At 38.9% G+C, this 23,213-nt stretch overlaps 1 protein-coding gene and 1 long non-coding RNA gene across 8 annotated transcripts in view; one reads left to right on the top strand and one right to left on the bottom strand.

Annotated features, from left to right (window-relative positions):
* Positions 1-14,269, bottom strand: part of LOC105490373 (uncharacterized) — a 76,306-nt gene extending 62,037 nt beyond the window's left edge. For 3 of the 6 annotated variants that reach the window (XR_011619692.1, XR_011619693.1, XR_011619695.1), the window contains exons 1-4: positions 13,822-14,267; positions 9,756-9,905; positions 8,947-9,113; positions 7,569-7,706 (exon numbers count right to left, since the gene is read on the bottom strand). This is a non-coding gene — a long non-coding RNA (uncharacterized lncRNA). Of the gene's footprint in view, positions 1-7,309; positions 7,707-8,946; positions 9,114-9,755; positions 9,906-13,821 lie in introns of those variants that run through there. The other 3 variants (XR_011619691.1, XR_011619694.1, XR_011619690.1) reach the window with 3 other exon arrangements.
* Positions 14,270-14,506: 237 nt separating this feature from the next.
* Positions 14,507-23,213, top strand: part of LOC105490374 (DnaJ heat shock protein family (Hsp40) member C13) — a 128,360-nt gene continuing 119,653 nt past the window's right edge. The window contains exon 1 of one of the 2 annotated variants that reach the window (XM_011755900.3): positions 14,507-14,766. The gene's annotated coding sequence lies outside the window, so the exon portion shown is untranslated. The remainder of the gene's footprint in view (positions 14,767-23,213) is intronic. The other variant, XR_011619689.1, reaches the window with a different exon arrangement.

Genomic DNA, 23,213 nt, shown 5'->3' on the forward strand with positions numbered 1-23,213 from the left:
CCTGACTGGATATTACTCAGACTTCATATGCACACTGAGATGTGAGAGCCTAGCATATTTGGGTAAACTAAAGTATGATTCCGTATTCTTTCTCCCTATTATTTGATCTTACAAGGTATTTTCTTCCTTGTGAAAACAAAGTCATGCCAAGATCCTGATCCTTACCCCCAAATAAAATGATACTATTGATATGGTTTGGTTGTGTCCCCACCCAAACCCTCACGTTGAATTGTAATAGACATAAATCTCCATAATCCCCATGTGTCAAGGGAGGGACCAGGTACAGGTAATTGAATTGCGGGGACAGTTTCCTCCATGCTGTTCTCGTGATAGTGAGTGAGTTCTCATGAGATCTGATGCTTTTATAAGCGTTTGGTAGCTCTTTCTGTGTTCATTCTCCTTCCTGCTGCCTTGTGAAGAAGGTGCCTTGCTTCCCCTTTGCCTTCTGCCATGATTGTAAGTTTCCTGAGGCCTCCCTAGTCATGCTAAATGTCCGGAGCTGCACGCCCCGGCCATAGTGAATAATAATTAAAAATTAAACGCCTGAGCTATATCCATTTCCACCCCACACCTTCCCCCTAGATTTACCTTCTTCCCTGTATTAATACCACCATTAAAAGATGGCGCTCTTCCCGCTTCTTCTTCATTCATTTTTCCCGCGCCCGCGAAAAGACTACCTGACAGCGCAGGCGCAACATGACCTCCGACCGGAGAAACCGAAGCCTATCTGGCCACGCCTTCCGCAATGAGGTCATTTCCGCCTTAGCCCAACCCCTTCCCCTCCAAATGTATATAAGGCATTGCATTACCACCATTAAACGAGACTTGATCAGAGCACTGTCTTGTCTCCATTTCTCGTGTCTCTTGTTCCCCAAATTCCCACCCCCTCCTCCAGGGCCTACACTGACTATCCCGCGGGCCGGGATAGCTAAACTGTGAATCAATTAAACCTCTTTCCTTTTTAAATTACCCAGTTTTGGGCAGTTCTTTATAGCAGTGTGAAAATGGACTAATACAACTATGAAATGACCACTGAGACTTTCTGTTGATTTGTTACTCACCCATTCAATTTTACCTAAGCTACGCAGCAACTAGAAAATGATACAATTCTGATAAATATTTCTTACTGTTTTATTTTGTTCAAGATCAAAAATTTTGGTACTATAGAAAAGCACAGTGAAATTAAGAAACATTTTTTTGGAATGCCACCACAAAATACTAATTGTGGTAGATTCCAATATAGTGCTTCTCATCAGTTTTTGATTCATGCTTTTTGTAAAAAGAAAAAAAAAAAAAAAATTGGACAAGTTACATTAAAGGACCTCAGCAAATAGTGTTTGAAAAGACTCACTGGAGATAAGGGTGAGCTGGCCTGAAGCTTCCCTGTGTTAGACTAAGACCCCTTTACAAATTGAGTCATTTAGGATATGACTGTGCCAAGAGGCCTATTTCTAGAAGACACTGATCAACAAAAGCCCAAGCTTCCTTAATGTGACATTATTAATTTGCTGCTTGTTAAGGAGATAAGAATTATGCTGATCGTAACTAGTTATGCTTTCAGCCATGAAAAATTTCTCCTCTGCTCAGTGCTCAGATTATCGTCATTAGTCTGATCAAAAATTTTGGAGATATGCAGGTTCATACTAAGATGTGTCTAGTGCCTGGATTGTTTTATTAACATAAGCACCCAAAGTGGGCTCTTGCTTTACCTAATTTAGCTATCTATAGTGATTAACTTTATCATCAAAATTCCATTTTGTGCAGTGACAACTAGAAAGTACTGTACAAATTCTTCTGACATGCTGGTCAATATCAGCTTTGAACTATAAACCAGAACACTGCTCATGGCAGCATGAAGGTTACAAAGCAGTGAATCTTTTCCTTTCTAAATAGGCTGCTTTATAAAGAGAATAATTGTACTGAGCAGATAGCAATGTAGGACAGAGAAGGAAGAGAAGAGGGTCATCAGTCTAGGAAGTGAAGAAAGGCTGGGAGAAAGACAATTATCAACTTTACTTATTTATTTATTTTTATGAATTTTGGTTTTAAACCTTTACTATCGGAGAATTAACCAATTCTCATTCTGGCTACTTAAGACTTTCTGATGCCAGAAAAGTGTGGAATAGGGAGAAAACACCTCCTTCTTTTGTTTAGAAATAGAAATGTCGTATTGGTTTGTTTTCTTTGTTCTTTTTATCAGCAGAGCCAGTGTGCCGCTATTGTTTGATGGCCTAACGAAAATGAAATCAAGGCTTTCACTGAACAGTCTGCCAAATGTTGAATCGACAGCCCAGCTTCTGCAACAGCTTGCTTTAATGACCCTAGACAGCTTCTATTTGAATCATATACTGGGTCACAAGGAGGAAACAGGGATAACAGAAAGCAGGATGGGACAGAAACTAAATTAGCGCTTTGAAGGCTATTTGGACTGCTGTCAAATCAGTTCCTCAGGGAAGCAGAATTATTTATTAGCTTCCTACTACATGCATTTTGTAGTTATTTCATGTGTTATGGTAAAAATTGATGTTTTGTAAAAACTCCATCCTTCTAATACAACAGAGTATATTTAACTAGTCTAAACAAATCCTTTTATGATCTTCATAATTTATCTGGGAATTTTGATTTATTGATTCTTAAAACTGTGATGACCCTATCTTACCAGTGCAGTCAAAGTTTTTATGCAAATCAGATAAGCAGCTTCTCTTCAGAGGCTTGAATCTCCAGTATTACATGGCTCACTCTGGCCCCTCAATAGGCAGAACTGAAATTTACCACTCACAGTCTGAGTTGCTAGAGACCTGAGTGAGATCTCAGGACTATGAGTTAACGGGAATGATCTGTAATAATGATTGTGGTATTCCTAGCTGGCCACTGGTGAACCAAGCAGAGGCAATCAGACTTTCTTTTGGACAGCCAACTCACTACCTCATTCCACCTGCTTTGTTGTACTGGATTCACCATTTCCAGGAAACCTTCAGTGGAAGAAATATTCAAGAGCATATCCTGAAGGAGAGCAACAAGGAATATTTGGTTCCCCTTCTCAATGAGAACCACTCTAATAATCTAACATTGTGTAATCAAATTGCCACTGAAGTCAGCAGACTCTTAAGAACGACATTAATTGGGTTGTTGTTTTAATAAATGTTGGCTGAGAGATGGCCTGACTATGTAGAAAGCTTCTTTACCTGTTGATGGCTGAATGCCTTTGGTCATTTTCTATACAAAAGTCCCCTTGAGTAAAGTTGGGTAGGGTGATAAAAGTGAGGCAAAACAAAAGAAAAAAAATTAAAGCTGAAGGGGAAAATAAAAACAGGTATATTAAACATTTTTGGAGATAAAACTAGAAATCCCTGCCCATATTTTGTATAGGTCATCATCACTGCTAACAGCCCAGCTAGTAATAAATCCACCTGCTCCCTTCTTAAAACATTGAGAGAGTTAGGTTTTTGAGCTAGGTTTTTCCATTGTTGAGCAAGGTTTTTCCTTTTCTTAAAACATCTTTTAACAAATGGAAGAGGAAGCATGTGAGTTAAGGGGTAAAGCTAAGGGAAACAAAGGAAACAGCCAATGGCTTCCAGGACCTGATTTCTTAATCCACCTGCTGTCATGTAGAGTTGGACCTTGTGTTCATGTCAACTGGTTATGTAATAAATTAAACACCAAGATATAATCGTTTTACTTAAAAAAAAAAAAGATGAAAATCCCCTCTTTAATCTACCAACTTCAATGCTACACAGTTTAATTTCAGTTGATTTTAGATTATTTTGCAGTTTTACTTCCCCTTTGTCATTTATTTGCTTTCACTAGAAATAGACTATTCTCTTTCCATTTCTTTTACTCCTAATTTAGCCTACAGATGGGCTAGAACTGAGGAAGACTGCAGATGTGGGCAGGTCATATTTTCTGTTATTTAAAATTTTGTACTCATAGACATGATGTTTTTGAGGAGACAGTTTATCTGTAGGACAGATTTTAATAAAAAGATAATACAGTATTATAAAATTATATTTCTAAGAATGAAACACAAGTTGTAAGCCATGTTATTCTGAGAAAATGCTCTATGAACAAAGTGTGAAAGAGTTGCACTGTCTTTCCTTCATTTGAAAATCTCTAATATAAGTGTTTAGTAGAATGATAACCAGAAGTGACTCCTGAATGACTAAGGAAAGAGGAAGTCATGGCCACTAGAGTGTATGTACTAAATGAAATGTAGTGATTTGCAGCATGGACTTTGAAATCCAAAAGACCTGGTTTGAAAAGCACTACTGCTTTCTAGTGATATGAGGTGTGGAAAACTCAAAAACCTCTCTAAAGTCTCCGTAAAATGGGGATAATAACAGTGTCTTCCTGTGTGTTATGAAAATAAAATGAGGTGATGCATTAAAGTCCTTAGTACAGTGCCCAGCACAAATTAGCTGTTCAATAAATGATATATATGAGATAGGATAATATATGACATATGACATTTCTTTAAAAATTGGCCCTAAATTAACCAGAACTTTGGATTAACTAGGATATCTTTTCCTTGGTTATATGAAATAGTATAGAAAACCTTACTAAGAAATAGTGTATTTTCTTGGAAAGTGTTCAATAAAAAGAATTTTCCACTTTCACTTGTTTTAGAGCTAAGGCACTGTGAAACCATTGTCTATTTGAATTTCTCACTGTGTGTCAAGGACATTTTTGCTAAACCTGGGTTTGTTTATGTTTTAGAATCAGTTTGGTTGCTGACATATATTTAAATTAAAAAACAAATGCTATTTCATTTTCATATTTGAAAACAATCTTAAATTATAGGTTTAACATATATAAATACAGAAGTATCTTATGGCAAACATAGTTTTCTAATAGTTACATATTGTTATAGTCTGAGTGTCTGCAACCCCCCAAAATTTGTATGTTGAAATCCTACCCTGCAAGGTGATGGTATTGGGAGGTAGGGCCTTTGGGAAGATTAATGCCTTTGTAAAAGAGGCCTGAGAGAGATCCCTTACCCACTCCATGATGTGAGGACGCTGCCACACACCACCTACCAACCAGAAAGAGAGTTCACACCAAACACCAAATCTGCTAGCACCTTGGACTTCCCAGCCTCCAGAACTGGAAGAAATACATTCTGGGCTTTATTATTATTATTATTATTATTATTATTATTATTGAGACAGGGTCTCACTCTGTCACTCAGACTGGAGTGCAGTGGCACAGTCACAGCCCACTGCAGTGTCAATATCCCAGACTCAGGTGATCCTCCTATCTCAGCTTCCTGAGTAGCTGGAACCACAGGTTGTTTTTTTTTCCATGCCCAGATTTTTTTTTTTTTGGTAGAGACAGGGTCTCACTATGTTGCCCAGGCTGGTCTCAAACTCCTTGACTCAAGTGATCTACCTGCCTCACCTCCCAAAGTGTTGGACTATAGGCGTAAGCCACCGCACCCAATCGCCCAGCAAATTCTGTTGCTTGTAAGTTGCAAGTTTATGGTATTTTGTTACAACAGCCCAAATGAACTAACACATGGTTGTCCAGTAATCAATATTTACACACTGACACATAGGTTAAAGAAATCCATATTAAAGAAAGTATACACCTTCTCTGATTATGCAGAAAAAAAAAGGATAAGAAGGTAATTACATTTAATGATCTGGTATATTTTTAAAGAGTTCCTTAATCCAATCTACTCATATAATTTTTGAAAGACTGCTTTCAGATCATAAAGGGGAAGCTGATATAACTAAGTCTATAAATAAGACTACATGTTGGAAAATCCTGAGAGTGGAAATGATAATGAATCTCAGGAAAAATATAACAACATTTCTAAATAACTATTAACATATACATTTTTTCTCCAGTGGAAATTCTCACTATTTATCACCTTTGTAATCCCCCTATCTGTGACCTCCATATGTACATATCTTTTCCTCTACCCACTGATAGTAATAACAACCACTACACAGTTTATGTTCTAGTCACAACATAAAATCTTAAAATTCCCAGAGGAAGGACCAAAAGAAGATCTCAGTCAGTTTATTCCATGTACTCACAGAGTATCATTTCACTTATAAATAAAAACAGCAGTCAGTTATTGCTCTTAGAGAATGCTGGGCCATGGAACCAAGTGGATTTGGGTTCAAATTCTAACTCTGGCACTTACTTGACTATGAGGCTTTGGACATATCTCATTAGCTCTCTGAACTTTGCGGAGTATCTTCAACTGTGCAGATGGGGTTAGCAACAGGTAACAACAGGCTGTTCTAACAGAGCAGGGTGCGTGGTAAACTTTCAATGTCCAGCAAAGCCCTCTCTTATAACTGTCTTTTGATCTCTCAGGGCTATCTTCAATTCCTGTTTTCATCATAGTTATATAAAGCCTCTCGTTTCATATTTTCACAGATTTTTTTTTTAATCTCTCCAATTCAGAGCTGGCTAGAGGTCCTCAATTCTATACTCATGAAATTAGTGAAGGAAACACAAAGTTCTAATTTCTCCACCATGATTATTATTTTGATGCTTTTAATAAAAACATTAATTAGCAAATCCTTTTCAAGTTTATTTCATCTTGATGGTCCTTGCTTTGCTGGTGCCCTAAATGCTTACTTAATACAGTGCTGCTCCAAATATTGCATTATCTGGTTCTAGAATTACAGAGGAAGAAAACAAAGGGTATATAAGGAAGTGAGAAAGTTAACACTTATGGTGAATCAGTGGTGCTTACTAAACGATCCATAAACGTTATTTTCCTTCTGCCTTTCATTCTTGGTTTTTACAATCTGGGGAAGTATTCACTCCCTATTATTAGATAAATAATTGGTACATTTAGACGGTCTCTCCCTTATCCCATTTTTTAGAGTTTATGAGTTTTATTTTTCTATTATATATATTTATAATATTAAATATTGGTTCATCAATATTAGATAGCATAGCATCTCTTCATTCTTATATAATATCAAAACAACTGTTGTTGACATGTATTATTACCTTCATCTCATTGATAAAGAAATGGAGGCTCAAAAGTGAAGTGGCTAATAAAGTAGAACTGGGATTTGACCATTTGTAAGGTAGAGCAAAGAGAGAAAAAAATATGTTCCCTAGTAAGTAAATACATTGTCAGAAGACAGTTATAAACAAGAAAAAAAGTAATACCTTACTTGCTGTAACTAAACTTCTGTTTCTTTCTAGTATAGTACAGTATTTTCTTTTTGTTCTACTTTAAACATTTATTATTTAGGTAGTATTTAGAGATTCCAGTATGTGCTGTACTCTGGTGAAGAGATTCAAAGGAATACCAAACAAAATCACACTTTGTTCTGTAAAGCTCATTAATGTGGCTATTTTTATTGGTAGCCTCTTACTATATTTTGCTGAAATAGTAATACTCTATTAATTTCTTTTTATTTGCATGAATAACACAGTGACACTCAATAGCCCAGCCCTTAGAAAATATAACATCATTGAGTAATGAATTCAGAAATGAGGCAGATGCCCAGAGACAAGCAGCTCTAGCCATCACAACTATGCTCTGGGCACACACACAAAAAAAAAACCATAAAGGGTGGGGAAAAAGGGATACCTACTAGCTGAATCTGGTAGCCCACACCAACAGAGTCCGCTTATATTTCATCAGCCAGAGTTTTGTCATCTCTGATATGGTCAGCCCATTTGAGAGGAGGTTGACGATATAGTACTTGTAGGTGGCACATTGCCACCTTCAACTTGTAAGGAAGAAGAAGAAAATGATATTGGGTAGGCAATAGTATTTACTCTGGAAATATACAGGGTTTCTAAAACTTAACACGTTCAAACCATACCTTTTTTAAAATTTTACTTTAAGTTCTGGGATACATGTGCTGAAGGTTATAGACTTTTTTTTAAAAAAGCCTTTTATTAAACAAAATTTTAGTTTAAGCTCTGGGATACATGTGCTGAACGTGCAGCTTTCTTGCATAGGTATACATGTGCCATGGTGGTTTGCTGCACCTATCAACCCGTCATCAAGGTTTTAAGCTCCACATACATTAGGTATTTGTCCTAATGCTCTCCCTGCCCTTTTCCCCAACCCCCCAGTAGGCCCCGGTGGGTGATGTTCCCCTCCTTGTGTCTATGTGTTCTCATTTTTCAACTCACACTTATGAGTAAGAATATGCGGTGTTTGGTTTTCTGTTCCTGTGTTAGTTTTCTGAGGATGATGGTTTCCAGCTTCATCCATGTCCCTGCAAAGGACATGAACTCATTCTTTTTTATGGCTGCATAGTATTCCATGGTATATCTGTGCCACATTTTCTTTATCCAGCCTATCATTGATGGGCATTTGGGTTGGTTCCAGGTCTTTGCTATTATAAATAGTGCTGCAATAAACATATGTGTGCATGTGTTTCTATAGTAGTATGAGTTATAATCCTTCAGCTCTCAAAGTTTGTCTGACAGGCAGATTAGGAATAGACCCAAAGTAACTTTAACATTTGCAGTGACTAGAATATGTGCGTTTCTTTTATATTAGTGAGATTTTTTTCAAATTGGCTTTGTTAGTATGTGCCTTTTATTTTGGTTTACATTGATTTACTTTTTTTTCTCAGAATTCACAGTATAGATTTGAGAACCAATAACTTTACAAGCTAATTAGTTGAGCTTGAAATACTATTTCTTTTATGTTTTATTTTCCTTTATGCTAAGTAGGTGGCTGCCACCTCATTTACTGTTGCTAACAAGAAGAAAAAAAATAATCTTTTCATTGACAAAATTAACTTTTACATGGAAATAACAGTCATATAATCTTTATATGCTCAAAGTCAGCAATAATTTGGGTAATGAAGTTTTATGTTCTCAGATGAGCATAACTTGAGTAAGTTATTACCCAAGATTAATGAATAGATATCCTTTCTTTCTATGTGGTTGCAATGAGCTTTAACAAAATTAGTGGGAAGAAAAAGTTTTTGTTGCACCTAATTAACTCACCTTGATTTAGGCGTGAATGAGTCATTGTCATTCTAAGAACTTCTTCATGGTCAAGTTTTGGATCACCATTTTTCAAATATATTTTGACTGTCGAAATTCCATGCATCGAAGTCTTTTTTGCATTGTTAACATTCACATACGAATTGAGCAAGTCAACTCTGTGTTCTCTATAATAAATAAAATGAACTATTTAATGATTTTTCATGATAGGAGTATTCAAATATGGTTGTCAAGAACGAACACTTGAACTTTCCCCGTTCTGCCGTTCTGCTAATAATACAGAATGTCTGCTTATCTATCTTACTTAAAAGAAAAAAAAAGCGTAATCAATACTTTTTTTTTTTTTTTTGAGATGGAGTTTCACTCTTGTTGCCCAGGCTGGAGTGCAGTGGCACGATCTCGGCTTGCTGCGACCTCCGCCTCCCAGGTTCAAGTTACTCTCCTGCCTCAGTATCTCGAGTAGCTGGGGACTACAGGCGTGCACCACCAGGCCTGCCTAATTTTTGTATATTTAGTAGGGACGGGGTTTCACCATGTTGGCCAGGCTGGTCTGCTTATCTGACATTCTGTATTATTAACATCTGGTTAGTCCTCTGATGATAAGAACTACAGCAAACCTGTTTCATTTAAAAACTCAAGGACAAGGATTACATAAACAAGCTGGAGACCCTGATATTAACTATAGTGTGTGGTTAGCAATGAAGTGCTCTACATAAGTTATTTAACTCCTGAAAATGTCTCTCAAGGTAGGTATCAATATCCGAAGTTTACAGAAGAGGGAACTAAGACAAAGAGGATAACGAACTTGCCTGTGAGTTTTTTAAACTACATTATATTTCCTTCAAGTGCTGATGACTAAAAATGTCTGAATATAATAATTTCATAGCAGACTGGAAATCTTGTTCACTTCAAAACCCTTTATGGAAAAAACCACATAAGGCTCTTGAGTTTTCTCGAATCTGATAATACAAGAAGTATTTGAATTAATTAGTAAGAACACCTGAATTAGAAAACCCTCAGCAGTGTATATATTGTAAAAGAGCAGCTGTGGTTAAATTTAATAAGGAAAAAGAACACAGGCCTTTTTCTTAACCAATTAAAATTTCAATAATAGATTAAAATTGTTAGACCACAGAATAAGTATTTTCTTTTCCCTCCTCATCCATCTTTGAAAATATAATCAAATCTAGATAATTTCCTTTAATTAAATGAAAGCATGTGTTTGTTAATACAATATTATAAATTCAAAATCCTTTATATATGAACACAATTATACTATTTAAAAAGATATTTTCATTCACATTAATAATAAAACTAGAGTGCCTGGGGTAGGATTAAGTGAGCTGGGGAAGCCAGGCTATCATTTACAAAAAAAAAAAAATTGTGGAACGTATATACATATGCAGATACATATGTATATATGTCAAGAAATTCTCATGTCATAATTTGTCATATGTTGTAAATAATTTCAAGTCTATACAATTACAGTAAAGTATAGAGAAACACAGAAAACCAAATACGTGTGGCCAGATAAATCTTGAGAAAAACCACTAAGGACAACCAACCAACCAATCACATAACAAATTAAAATGAAGTCCAGTAGAAGATTCTGTGGAGTCTTCAAGCTCACCAACTCAACTTAGGTGTTTTCTGACACTTACTGTTTACTTGCACAAGATTTTCTAATAGGAGTACTGTCCAAGAGAAATATAATGGGAGCCATATATTTAAGTTTACATTTACTAGTAGCTACATTTCTTAAAAGAAACAAGTGAAATTAATTTTAATAACATTTTATGTAACTGAATATACAGCCATAATATTATCATTTCCACATGTGACGAAGAATCTTTGCTCAGCCAAATTTTAATCAGGCTTCTGGACCTTTCCTTAGGCCCCTCCATGTGCTTTCTTGAGAAGTCTAGTCTGCAAAAGAACCCAGCTAAGTCAGTTTAGCCAAAATTCCCTTGATATGTGATCAGACTCCTCATCTTTCATCTTCCCCCAGGAGATGTCTAATCACTCTGGCCTGTCTTTAGCAAGAATCCTGTTACATAGGTTTAGCCAGGATCCCCACTGACCCCCGATGTTTTCTCTAAGTAATTTTCCATCCACTGACCCCCACACACTGTTCCTTGGAGATAAACGCATACTTGCCCATGTTGGTTTCTGACTTGAGCCCAGTCTCTCTCCCTTACTGCAAGCCCCTGTTGCAGTGGCTCCTCTACCTATTGTGATGGTCATAAACTGAATAAAATCTTTTTTGTGGGGAGCAGGGGGTACAGTGTCTTGCTCTGTTGCCCAGGCAGGAGTGCAATGGCACAATTATAGCTCACTGTAACCTCAAACTCCTGGGCTCAAGAGATCCTCCCACCTCAGCCTCCTGAGTAACTAGCACTACAGGGGCATGCCCCCATGCCCAGATAATTCTTTTATTTTTTTTGTAGCAATGAGGTACCACTACATTGCATAGGCTGGTCTCAAACTCCTGGCCTCAAGTGATCCTGCTGACTTGGCCTCCCAAAGCCTTGGGATTACAGGTGTGAGCCATCATGCTCAGTCTACTACCAAGCTTTAACAAGTATCATTAAATAATACTTTTTTTTTTTTGAGCTGGAGTTTCACTCTTGTTGCCCAGGCTGGAGTGCAGTGGCATGATCTCCGCTCACTGCAACCTCCGCCTCCCAGGTTCAAGTGATTCTCCTGCCTTAGCATCCCAAGTAGCTGGGACTACAGGTGTGCACCACCAGGCCCGCCTAATTTTTGTATATTTAGTAGAGACGGGGTTTCACCATGTTGGCCAGGCTGGTCTTGAACTCCTGACCTCAGGTGATCCACCTGTCTCGGCCTCCCAAAGTGCTGGGATTACAGGTGTAAGTCACCGTGCCCGGCCTAAATATTTTTCTTTAACACGTGTAATCAATATAAAAATTGCTAATGCAACCTTTTACATTTTTTCATAATAATTTTAATTTTTATTCTGTGTTCAGTGGCCACATGGGGCTAGTGGCTGCTGTACTGAAAACATAGTTCAAGCGTTGTTGAGTGGTATGAGTTCTTAAGGATTTATTTTGGATCTAGGCATTGATAAAACTGGGAAGGTCAATTTAGCAGCAATGGGAATTAGATAAGCAAGTGTTTGACTTTCTTGTGGGCGCTCTAAAGTCTTAGATCACGCCAGCCTTGTATGCTAACTTTGGAGACTGATAAAGGCTATTGGTGTCTAAAAGGCTGTGAAATGTATTTTTTAAGAAGCTGTGAAAGTATTTTAAGTGTACATCACATAATGATTGTAAATTTGACACATCTGCACTATGAAAGTGTCAGAAAGGCTAGTGCAAACTTCAATTTTGAATAAAAAGGTAAATCCAGAAAAAGAAGTGTGCATTTGTCACTCTTTTAAAAAAGAGTTGGGTGGGGAAAGGATCAAGCTGATGTAACCTAATAGGGAAAGAAAAGACAAGTCCTACTCTCTCTGACTCTTGTATTTTGTTGTGGCATTTTAAGAAGGATCCAATTGTACGGATGCAATTAAAAGTAACCAGTGGTTGTGAAAAGGCTTGAAACTACATCTTGTGAACAATGGCTGAAAGTACTTTGAATATGGTTTCTTAAAATGGGTATCTGTAGCAGGGGTAGTTAGAAGGATATGCATGGGAGAGGGAGTGGGACAAGGTGATGAGCTGTACTGGTAAATCCCTAAATGAATGTCACATACAAGAGGAAAAGAGCAAGAAACAAAGACAAATAACTACTCATAGAAGAGAGCGCAAGTTGGCTGAATACAAGCAAAGTGGCTTATAAAAATGCAATGGAAAAATGTGTCTTGTGAGGCAGACAATTTTCCACTACAGAGGATGGGGACAGTTCATGATGCCTAAGGCTCAACACTGAGAACTGATTTTATTGGTCTCAAATATTGGAAAGGCAGTGTGGAGGTTTAATAGTTCACTGGCCTTGATGTTACAGGCAGGCCCTGTGTCTTAATCGTGGCTCAACCTTTAGGAGTTAGGTCACCTTTAGCAAGCCTCCTGGACTCTCTGGGTCTGCTGCTTCTATAAAATCAAAAAAATATACTCCACATTTACTTCTGGGATTATTGCAAGGCTTTGTAACCACATAAACACGTGTCTGTTTCCATGGGATAAGCCAATAAGGTCCCTTAACACAGCCCTCTTGTTTCTTTTTCCTTCTCCTCCCTTCCTACTCTATTTCGGGTTCTGTCTTCCCACACCCAGCTATTCCTGGTACCTTCCCTTACATGTACCTTATCTTACTGCTGCATTACAGAAAAATCTAAGGAAAAATACAAATAGTCTTTTTCCACCCTAAGGTAGCGCAAAGGGTTAATAGAGTCAAGAGGTAAATTCTGTAAAAACCATTTTTCCACATTTTTTCATCCTGCAATCGTTATTTATAAAATGAGCCAACTGCTGAAGTGGACACCAAGAAATCACAATTTCAGGACTGCCACGAAGAATGAGTATTAAACTCCTTATCAAAGACCTTTAACCCTTATACAATGATGTATCCATGCAGGTCACCCTACACTGCCTCTACTTGAAAGTCTGCAGCAGAATAATTTTTTTTTTTAATCACTAATTTTTCAACTGTGGTCTTTACGGCTCAGATCTGGGAGTGGACATAGACCTTTCTTATTTAAACCATTGCCCACAGATAACACATAATTTCTAGCTGAATCCTTTAGTCCCAATATCTCCTCTTTTCACTACCCTGATCCCCCTCAGAGGAGGTTTAGGAAGATGGTTATCTAGAGGGCACAGGTTCTGGGTTCAAATTACTTGGGTGCAAACATCAAATCCACTACTCTGAGGCTGGGCCTCAATTTATCTGCAAAACGAGGATGATTCCTACCTCAGAGAGTTGAAGATTAAGTAGCTTTAAAGTAAACTTCTAAATACTTGATCCGGACACAATAAATGGGGCTACCAGAACTATCTTTCCAGCATTCCCACCAGCAAGTGCCTTAGGTGTCTTTGAGAATTTGGTCTCCAAGACCTTTCAGAGCATTCATAACTTTAAACCCTGCTCTGCTGTAGTTCCGGGCGTCTCAATAGTAAATGAACCTGCCGGCTCCCAATCCAGCCAAACCAGGAGATAGACTGAGGCTTCAGACTGCCTCGTGGATGCTCCGTGGCACTTGACGGCAAGAGCTAAAAAGAGGTGATTTAAAACACGATTTCCTCGAGCTTAAAGCTTAAGTACCGATTTGCGACCCTACTCTCCGCAAGACACAAACAGCCGGTCGCGGCCCCAAGGCGCACGCCGGGGGCGTGGTTGTGGGCACGCGCGCGCACGCAGGGGCGTGTCCTTTTCAGCACCCACCGAGGCGCCGGCCCCCTCACGCGCAGCGTGGAATCCAAATCCCACGGTCGGCGTCGTTACTCTGCGCATGTGTAACTGCTAGGGGGCGGGCCGGCGGAACGCAAAATTTTAGGGAAAGAACAGTCCGGACGGGGAGGGCGGGGCCGAAGGCGGAAGGGTTGAAATCAGCTGGCTGGGTCTCGTGACAGCCTGGGCGGTGGCGACGCAGGCGTATTAGAGCGCGGTCGCTCAAAGCCTGAGCGAAGATGGCGGCCTCCAGAGTGAAACTCTGAGAGGCAGAGGGAGGAGGCGGAGGGGGCGGGGAGGCAGCGCCGCGGCGGCACCAGGAACCCGCGGCAGCGGAGCTACAGGGCCCCGGCGGGGGAAAGGGGAAGTGGTGAGGGTGAGGAGGCCGGAGGGCGCCTCATCCCACTCTGGAAGCTGAGCCGGCGGCGGGAGGAGCTAGGGCTGGAGCCTCTCCAGCCTCCCGCGAAGGTAAAGCCAACTCCGGACACTGGACTCGGGGGCTCTGCTTTACTCCCTCCCCACGCCGTGGGGACTCTGTGGGGCTCAGGGCAGGGAAAACCGGGTGGTCTTGGCTGCCGCAGCCTGCAGCTGCTAACAGCTTACCCTTCCCCCAGGCTGCTGGTCTGGTTCCTTCCGTTGGACCACCCCCCCACCCCCGGCTTTGAGTGACATTAGCTTAGGGCGCTGCCCTGTCCAGCCCCACCCCTCTTTTTGCCTGGTTTTCTTGTTTTTTACCTAGTACGCTCCTCCACTCGCCTTAACAAATCCTTACCCCACACGCTCTTCATTCCCTTGTGGGCCCCGCCCTCGGGATTCCCTTCCCGTCTCCTAGGCTGAGCACCCTTCCTGCTGGATGCCGGCAACTCTTGTTTCCTTGGGTCAGCGACCCTCCTTCCGCACAATCCCTGCAGACTGACTTTCTTTGCTTTGTTTCGTTTTGTTAGGAAATGAGCATCCGTGTCGTCTCTTCTCCAGTACTTTTTCCAAAATCATTTTCTCCCCCAAGCCTTTTCCTTCCTGCCAGGCAGCTTATTCACGTGGCCTTTCCTCCGCTGCTGTGATTTTACCTTGAATGTGGCCTTTGGAGTGGGTGAAGTAGGACTTAGACGCTCAGTGAAGTGGCTGTTCATCGCTTATTTGATACTTAACTATGCTTAAGAGTCCCTTCCCTTAAATTTTCTCCGTTTGTAGAGTGTTCCGTTAACCACTTTTGTCTTGAGATTGTTTCCTGTGTCCGTTGCTTAGAGGGGGGGGAAAGAGTAAAGATTTCACCCTAATGTAGCGGTGGTCTCCCAAAGTAATTATTTCTCATTTTCCCTCTGCTTTTCCCTTTTACTTTATTCTGGTTTCCCTCAAAAAGGATGCTGTTGCGTCCTCTATGGAGGGCTTTATAGTGTACAGTTATGTTGAGCCTTTTGTAATATAGTGTCTCAGGGGAAAAGTAGAAGTTCAGGATCTGCCCCCAGTAATTCTTTCTTACTATATTTTCTTAGTTTATGGACTTGATATGTTTCTAGGTTTGAAAGTACTGCCTGCGGGGAAAATTACTCACACTGGTCAGGTTTTGTAATATATTACCAGTACTCTGAGTTTATGGGAGTATGAAACAGAATTTGCCTTAAAAAAAATTTATAGAAACCACTTGTCAGAAATTCGGTATCCTGAACACAATTCTTTGTTTTTTGGAAAGTGCTGTATTGACTTATTTATCATATAACGTAGAACCTTGTTCACATTTTGTGTAATGTGAAACGCTTTTTAAGCTACTATATCTCAAACTTGGCTTGTGCTATTAATATCACAATGCATTCAGGCAACACACGTCCTTATGTAGAAATTATTACATTATACTCCTTGTTTGAAAACAGGAAGTAGAACATATTAAGGGAGGAAAAGAGGAGTCAGAGGATTATTAAGAAATAAGAATGTAAAGAACCTTAAAGCTAGAGTTCAGTTCATGGAAAATTCTGCGTTTGTATTCCACTGAGAGGCAATGACTATTTCTCTTTTTCTAAAGCGGTAGTAATAAATAGCCTAAAATATATTAATGTCATATATTGTTAACATTGCTTAGTTGTAAACAAAATACTTAAGCTAAAAAATAGCATCAATAAATGAATTTTTTGGAGTAATTTAACTTTATCCACAAATAAATAGAAGATGGTTGCCTTGCCCAGGTGGACTGTAACAATACTGGCTTTATTAAATTTGTTAAAATGTTGATAGTGGAGTCTGGTTCTCAATAGTTACTGAATTAGGGTTGAAATTGAAAAGATGTGTTTTAACTAATTTGGCCTCATTCCTCCACCAGTTCTATTTACACAGGTGAATTTGAGGTTTCTGCTACACATACCTTTCCTCTGCTTCTGATTGAAGTACTTTGAATTAGTAAGTTGAAACAAGACTGTGCAGATAAACTGCAGCACAAATTTGGTTGCTACAAATAGGTTTTGGCCTAAATGTTCACTGTAATGTTTGGTAGTAAAGGGGAGTTGAAAGAGTTCCTTGAGTCAGTGTTTCTCAACTTTATTAGACCCAATAAAGTCTCCCTTTTTATACAAAATAATTAGTAACACCGTCTTTGCTACCTTTAGTTTATAAGTAGTGTAACCACCTCTGGCTTTGGCCCTGAGACAAAAAAAAAAAAAAAAAAGCTTTGTTCTCACTTCTGTAACAAAAAAAGACCTACACTACAAATTCATGACTTTATTGAAATCTATCAAAGAGCTGAGTCCACAGAGCAAAACCACTGGCTGAAAATTTGAGAGACAGTGCTTACAGAGAGTAGATGTCAATTTCTATTTGCCTTCTTCAGACACAACTGGACAAAAAGCATGATGAAGGCTTGAATGCTTAATCTTGCAAACTTATCCACAAACCTCCGTGGGTCTACTAGAAAAGATTGGAAAGAACCCTGGGTGTGTCTGTTGTGCAGTTTGAGAGGGAGGGGAACAGCAACAGAACTTTTTCAGAGGGTCAAGAAATTGCTGTGATTCTTCCCCTCTCTGCGTCTTCTGTGAAAAAAAGCTTTAATCTGTGAGGAGAAGGGCATCTCTGTTGGCCCCATTGGTGAACATTCAGGGTGTAGATGAGAAGTGGGAGAGAATCTTATGCCTGGAGGGGCCCTGAGCCCAAAACTGCAGCTGGGGGTGGTCAGCAGAACCAAGAATGCTACCCTCTTGAGATTCAGGAACACAGTGTTTGACTTAGCCTGAACTTTAATCAGAACATCAGACTGTATCCCCCAACCCCCACCCCCTGCCACCAAGCTAAGAAGCTTTCAATAACTAGTAACCACAAAATACTACTAGGAAAGAAACAAGATTATACAAAGAGGCACAACACAGAGAATCAAACAGGCATTGCTCTAGTAACCGTCGCCCACCAGAGACACAAACTGTTTTGCAGATACGTGAAGTCTGTAATACACTGAGGATAACTATGGCAATAGGAGATCATAAACTAAGTCCAACTCCTAACCAGATTAACACAAACCCTTCACCAAAGGCTTCACAAAGAGCAGGCATGCTCATTTCCAGTCATAACAATTACCTCAGTCTCCTACACAACATGTTCAGCTTTTAACTAAAAATTATGAGACCCATGAAAAAGCAAAAACTCCCAAGAGAAAGAACAGTCGTGATACGTTTTTTAAAAAGATAGGATCTTAAAAACAAGAGTACTGTTTTGTAAAAGTTAAATACTATAATAATTACGGCATTTTGCCTTGAAAAAGTTTGCTTGAGGCAGTGAGCATTGGATGGAGTTGCAGTTTGTGAATTACTGTGAAGTAGTAGAAGGAAAAAAGTTATAAGATGGAGTGGAAAGTTAGTAATATATATGTGAATGTATGTGGTTCATTGACCACCTGAAGTGTGTGTGTGTGTATTTTGTGAATTCCTACATGGCTCAGTTCAGTTGGGTACAATTTTCTGCGTTCACTTAGTGTTGGGACAAGAATCACTATAAGCAAATGGGAAATTTGCATCATGCTCAAATTGTTCAGTAATACACCAATCCTGTTAAATTCACATGATCAGAAAAGCATTATAGCAGAATTGACTATATGCATTTCAGTATGTAAATAGTTAAGTATGATTATACCAAAATACACAAAGGACATGTCAGAGGCTTGTACCTTTACGTGGAATCATTTTGAGATTTTTTTTTTTTTTTTTTTTTTTTTGAGACAATCTCACTCTGTCACCCAGGCTGAAGTGCGGTGGCACCATCTCTGCTCACTGCAACCTCTGTCTCCTGGGTTCAAGCGATTCTCCTGCCTCAGCCTGAGTAGCTGGGACTACAGGTGCTCGCCACCACACCCGGATGGTTTTTTTGGGTGTTTTCTTTATGTGTGTATTTTTGGTAGAGACAGGGTTTCACTATGTTGCCAGGCTGGTCTTGAACTCCTGACCTCAAGTGATCTGCCTGCCCAGGCCTCCCAAAGTGCTGGGATTACAAGCGTGAGCTACCATGCCCGGCCCGTTTTGAGTTTTGACAGAAATGTTGATGGCTACAGATTTGTCACATTGGTGACTCAGATACCACAATTGGGATTATTAGCATTGTCAGAAAAGAACAGGGTTAATAAAGTATAATCTCTTAATTACACTGTAGTTACATTCCTGGAAAAATCTCTGTATATTAAACCCTGCAAAATGTACTTGGTGAGTTATATATAAAACAGAATTAGATTCTGGGATTCATTCATTATAAATAAGTTTTTGCCTATATGACTAACCATTTGGACTTTTGGACTTTCTTTTTTTTTTTTTTTTTTTTTGAGACCTCATTCTGTTGCCCAGGCTGGAGCGCAGTGACACGATCATAGCTCACTGTAGCCTCAATCTCCTGGGCTCAAGCGATCCTCCCACCTTAGCCCTCCTTAGTATCTCGAACCATAGGCATGCCATGCCCAGCTAATGTTTTTTAAAAATTTTTAGTAGAGATGAGGTCTCACTGTTGTCCAGGCTGCTCTTGAACTCCTGAGCTCAAGCAGTCCTCCCACCTCAGCCTCTCAGAGTGCTGGGATTACAGGTGTGTACTACCACACCTGGCTCACTTGGACACTTAAAAGTCTTACGGTGCAGACAGTACTTATCTTTGGGGCTGTAATATATGTCGAGTATCTAGTCTCATCCACTAAATGCTAGTAGTGCTCCAGTCATAGTGCCTCAGATGGGATGGCATACTACCCCAACCACTACTTTAGTTCAAAATTTAATCAGTGGTTTTTCAACATATTTTTTCTGTTTCAGCAGTGTTCACATGCTCAGCACATGCCAACTTATAACACTTTTTGTTATGTGCAGTGATTCTTAATCATAGGAACTCCTTTGAGAGTAATGAGTTAGATTTCTTTGTAAGAAATAGCTTAAGCCAATATGGTTATGATCATCTTTGCTAATTTAAGTTAGTTACCTGTGCAAAGGTGCATTTAGGTGTGGTTCAGTTAATAAAACCATATAACTTGCTAGTAATTCTTTTCAGATGCTCTTTATTCAGCAGTCTACGTATGTGAGTTTTACTTGTACTTTTATGGACTACTTGTGCAGAAGAGTTAGCTTTAAAGTCAGTGGAATTTTACAGTTTAAGCACTCAAGTTGCCCTTAGAAGAACACTGCCTATTCACATATTTAGCACATGCCCAGTGGTGATATCTCTTCGCAATTGATTAGTAAGAGTTTGATATTTTGATTATCAGATAGAAAATGAAACCCCTAAAGCAATCCAAAATATTTATTTTAGCTGGGTGCACAATAATCACACCTGTAATCCCAGCACTTGGAAGGCTGAGGTGGGAGGATCACTTGAGGCCAGGAGTTCAAACCTAGCCTGAGGAACCCCATCTCATCAAAAAATAACTAGCTGGGTTTGGTGACGTGTGCTCGGGAGGCTGAGGCTGGAGGATTGCTTGAACCCAGGAGTTCGAGATTACAGGGAGCTATGATTGTGCTGCTGCACTTCAGCCTGGGTGACAAAGGAATACCCTGTCCCTTAAAAAATTGTTTCGATGCTTTGATTTTTGCCAGCTCTAGTTGCTACAACTTAATGGAAGGATTGATAAGGTTATGAATGGAGGAGATGTTCTCTAATGTTTCATGTATTCTATAATACATTTAAATGCTTATATATGGTGTTCTGACTTTTACTGTATTCCTTAATCATCTAAGGCTGTGGGGTTTCTCTCCTCAAACTTCTAGTCAAGCTACATAATGTATTTTGAATGTTTATCAAATCTTAGAGCAGATAAGCCATTTTCCCCCCAAACCTTAGAGCTAATGGGCTTAATTTTAAAAGTGAAACTTTGCTTTTTTAAGATCATTTGGTAGTGTTCTGTAAACTGTAAAGCACTACAGAAGAGGTAGGAGTAATAGGGATATTTCAGAACTGAGCTAATAAATGTATGTTATTGCTATTTTGTATTGAGTGAAGGGGGAAATGTTGCAAATTAAACTTTGGTCTTTTAATAGTATAAAGAGAACAGTGTTTGGGTTTTCAGGATGCTTTCTGTAAAACTGTCTTCAAGTTGTATTTGTTAAAAGCTTAGGAAATTCAGTCCCGCATTATGCATTTAATGTAATGATAGGAAAAACAGCAACAAGTGAAAATATGACCGCTAAAAATTTATTTTGCCCATTTTAGGGCCTGTTTACCATAGTAGAGCATGATTATTAAATGCCTGTTGATAAGCCGAAGAGCTTATAGAAATAGTATACTTTGTTCTTGCATAAGCCAGGTTATGCTTCAAAGATAAAACGAAATAGAAATTAGGTCTAGAAAGTTACAATAATGTGTATAAACTAAAAATAGGTAAATGATCAATAGCAATGATTTCAAAGCATTGCTTAAGTGAACATGTTTCTGGAAAAAAGCTTTCAGGTGAGTATTGTAAGGCATTTTTAAGCTTTGGAAAGGGAAGGGTCATAGTAATACATCTTTCACAGAACATTTGACTTTTTTTTTTTTTTTTTTTTTTTTTGAGACGGAGTCTCGCTCTGTCACCCAGGCTGGAGTGCAGTGGCCGGATCTCAGCTCACTGCAAGCTCCGCCTCCCGGGTCCACGCCATTCTCCTGCCTCAGCCTCCCGAGTAGCTGGGACTACAGGCGCCTGCCACCTCGCCCGGCTAAGTTTTTGTATTTTTAGTAGAGACGGGGTTTCACTGTGTTAGCCAGGATGGTCTCGATCTCCTGACCTCGTGATCCGCCCGTCTCGGCCTCCCAAAGTGCTGGGATTACAGGCTTGAGCCACCGCGCCCAGCCACATTTGACTTTTTTTTAAACAACAGATAAAGTTCTGTTTTGTCAGAAATACAAATTATTCCTCTCAGGTGAAATGAGCATATGTGGGATAGAAATAGAAGAGATAAGTCTCTTTTTCAATACTTAATTTATGTTGTTGAGTAGAAGAGGGTAACAGAATTAACTGCTATGGTATGTATGCTTGTTCCCTCCTCCCATTAAGTGTTTCTTCAGATTGAAGGGTTGCTTTTGAATTTTTCTTGTCTTGTATTTCATGAATATATACCCAGTTTGTAATTGAAAGGAACCAAGTTTTTAAAAAGAATGGGGGAGATCTCAGATTATTTCAGCTATCTAATGGTAGTGAAACTAGTTAAAAGTTGATTTTGATGTAGCAGACAGTGCAAACACTTCACTTTAAAATATCTGGGCAATTATTTGAAGATACGATTATCAGATGAAATTTGATATCACCACTGGTTTTCTTATTCTTTAACAACATCTATCTTTGGAGGTATCGGGTTCTTCAGTAAGTTAAGGAAGGCTAAGATGGTAGCTGCTAAAAATCTTAATTTGTGATAGATTTATGGTTTAAGATTCCTGTTGGTATCATACATATTATGCATATTGATTTGTTGTTCATTTAGAAGAAAATGCTTTTACCTGTACTTGAGTCACATGTTAAAATGAAGCTAAAATTTAAAAAGGGTTAAAGTTCGTATGGCAGTTTCCCCCATATACAGCATGTTCTATCTAAACAGTTTAGTGGTAGCTATTTAATGTGGGTAAAAATTAACATTCTGTTAGCCATTTATATTTTTTGCCATTTGTTTGAAACCAAACTAATCTAGTGCTATGATTTACTCAGATTTTGAATCCAGTTACAAACAAAACTAGATCCTCAAGAAGCCAATATAAAGTACTCTCTGATTAGTTATTACACTCATTGGTTATTTTTTCAAAGGGTTAGTCTTTCCATGGTTCTCCTTACTACCCCTCCCTTTTTGGTAAGATATAGCTGTAGGAAGCATTACGTTCATAAATTAGTTCCTATGATGTGAATGTCTACTACATTTTAAGTGTGGTTTTGGAATGTAGCATTGTTTCTATTGTAGGAGAGTTTGATCACAAAAGGCAAACTCCACAATTTTCACACAACATATTGTAAACATTTTCACCTACAGCCGGGTTGAAAGAACTTTACATTAGATACCCACATGCCCACCTCCAAGGTTTTTACGTTAACATTTTACTGTACTTGCTTTATCATAGATCTGTCCATCTTTCCCTCAATCCGTCTTATTTTTTATGCACTTCAAGACAATTCACATTTTTAATTAATTACTTGAGGGCAGAGCTAATGATGAAAGTAAGTTCTGTTCTTGCATTTTCAGACTCAAAATGGGAAAACTGATAGCTTACCTGTTCTCTGCAAGTTGTCATATTTGTGTAAAAATTACTTCCAGTTGATCATGCTAAATACATGCTTTAAACAGGTGACTAGCCTTGATTAATGCCAATTCCTTCTTTCACTAGTGTATTTTTTCTAAGTGTATTCATTCATCCCTAGTTAAATGAGTGTTCTGTTTGTGTTTTTGCTTAACACAAGCCATGTGTATATACTTAATTTTGCTGTGTGTAAATTCTTTTGCTTATAGCTTGACCATAATCTG

This window comes from Macaca nemestrina, chromosome 2 (assembly GCF_043159975.1).
Source record: "Macaca nemestrina isolate mMacNem1 chromosome 2, mMacNem.hap1, whole genome shotgun sequence".
Taxonomy (NCBI): Eukaryota; Metazoa; Chordata; class Mammalia; order Primates; family Cercopithecidae; genus Macaca; species Macaca nemestrina.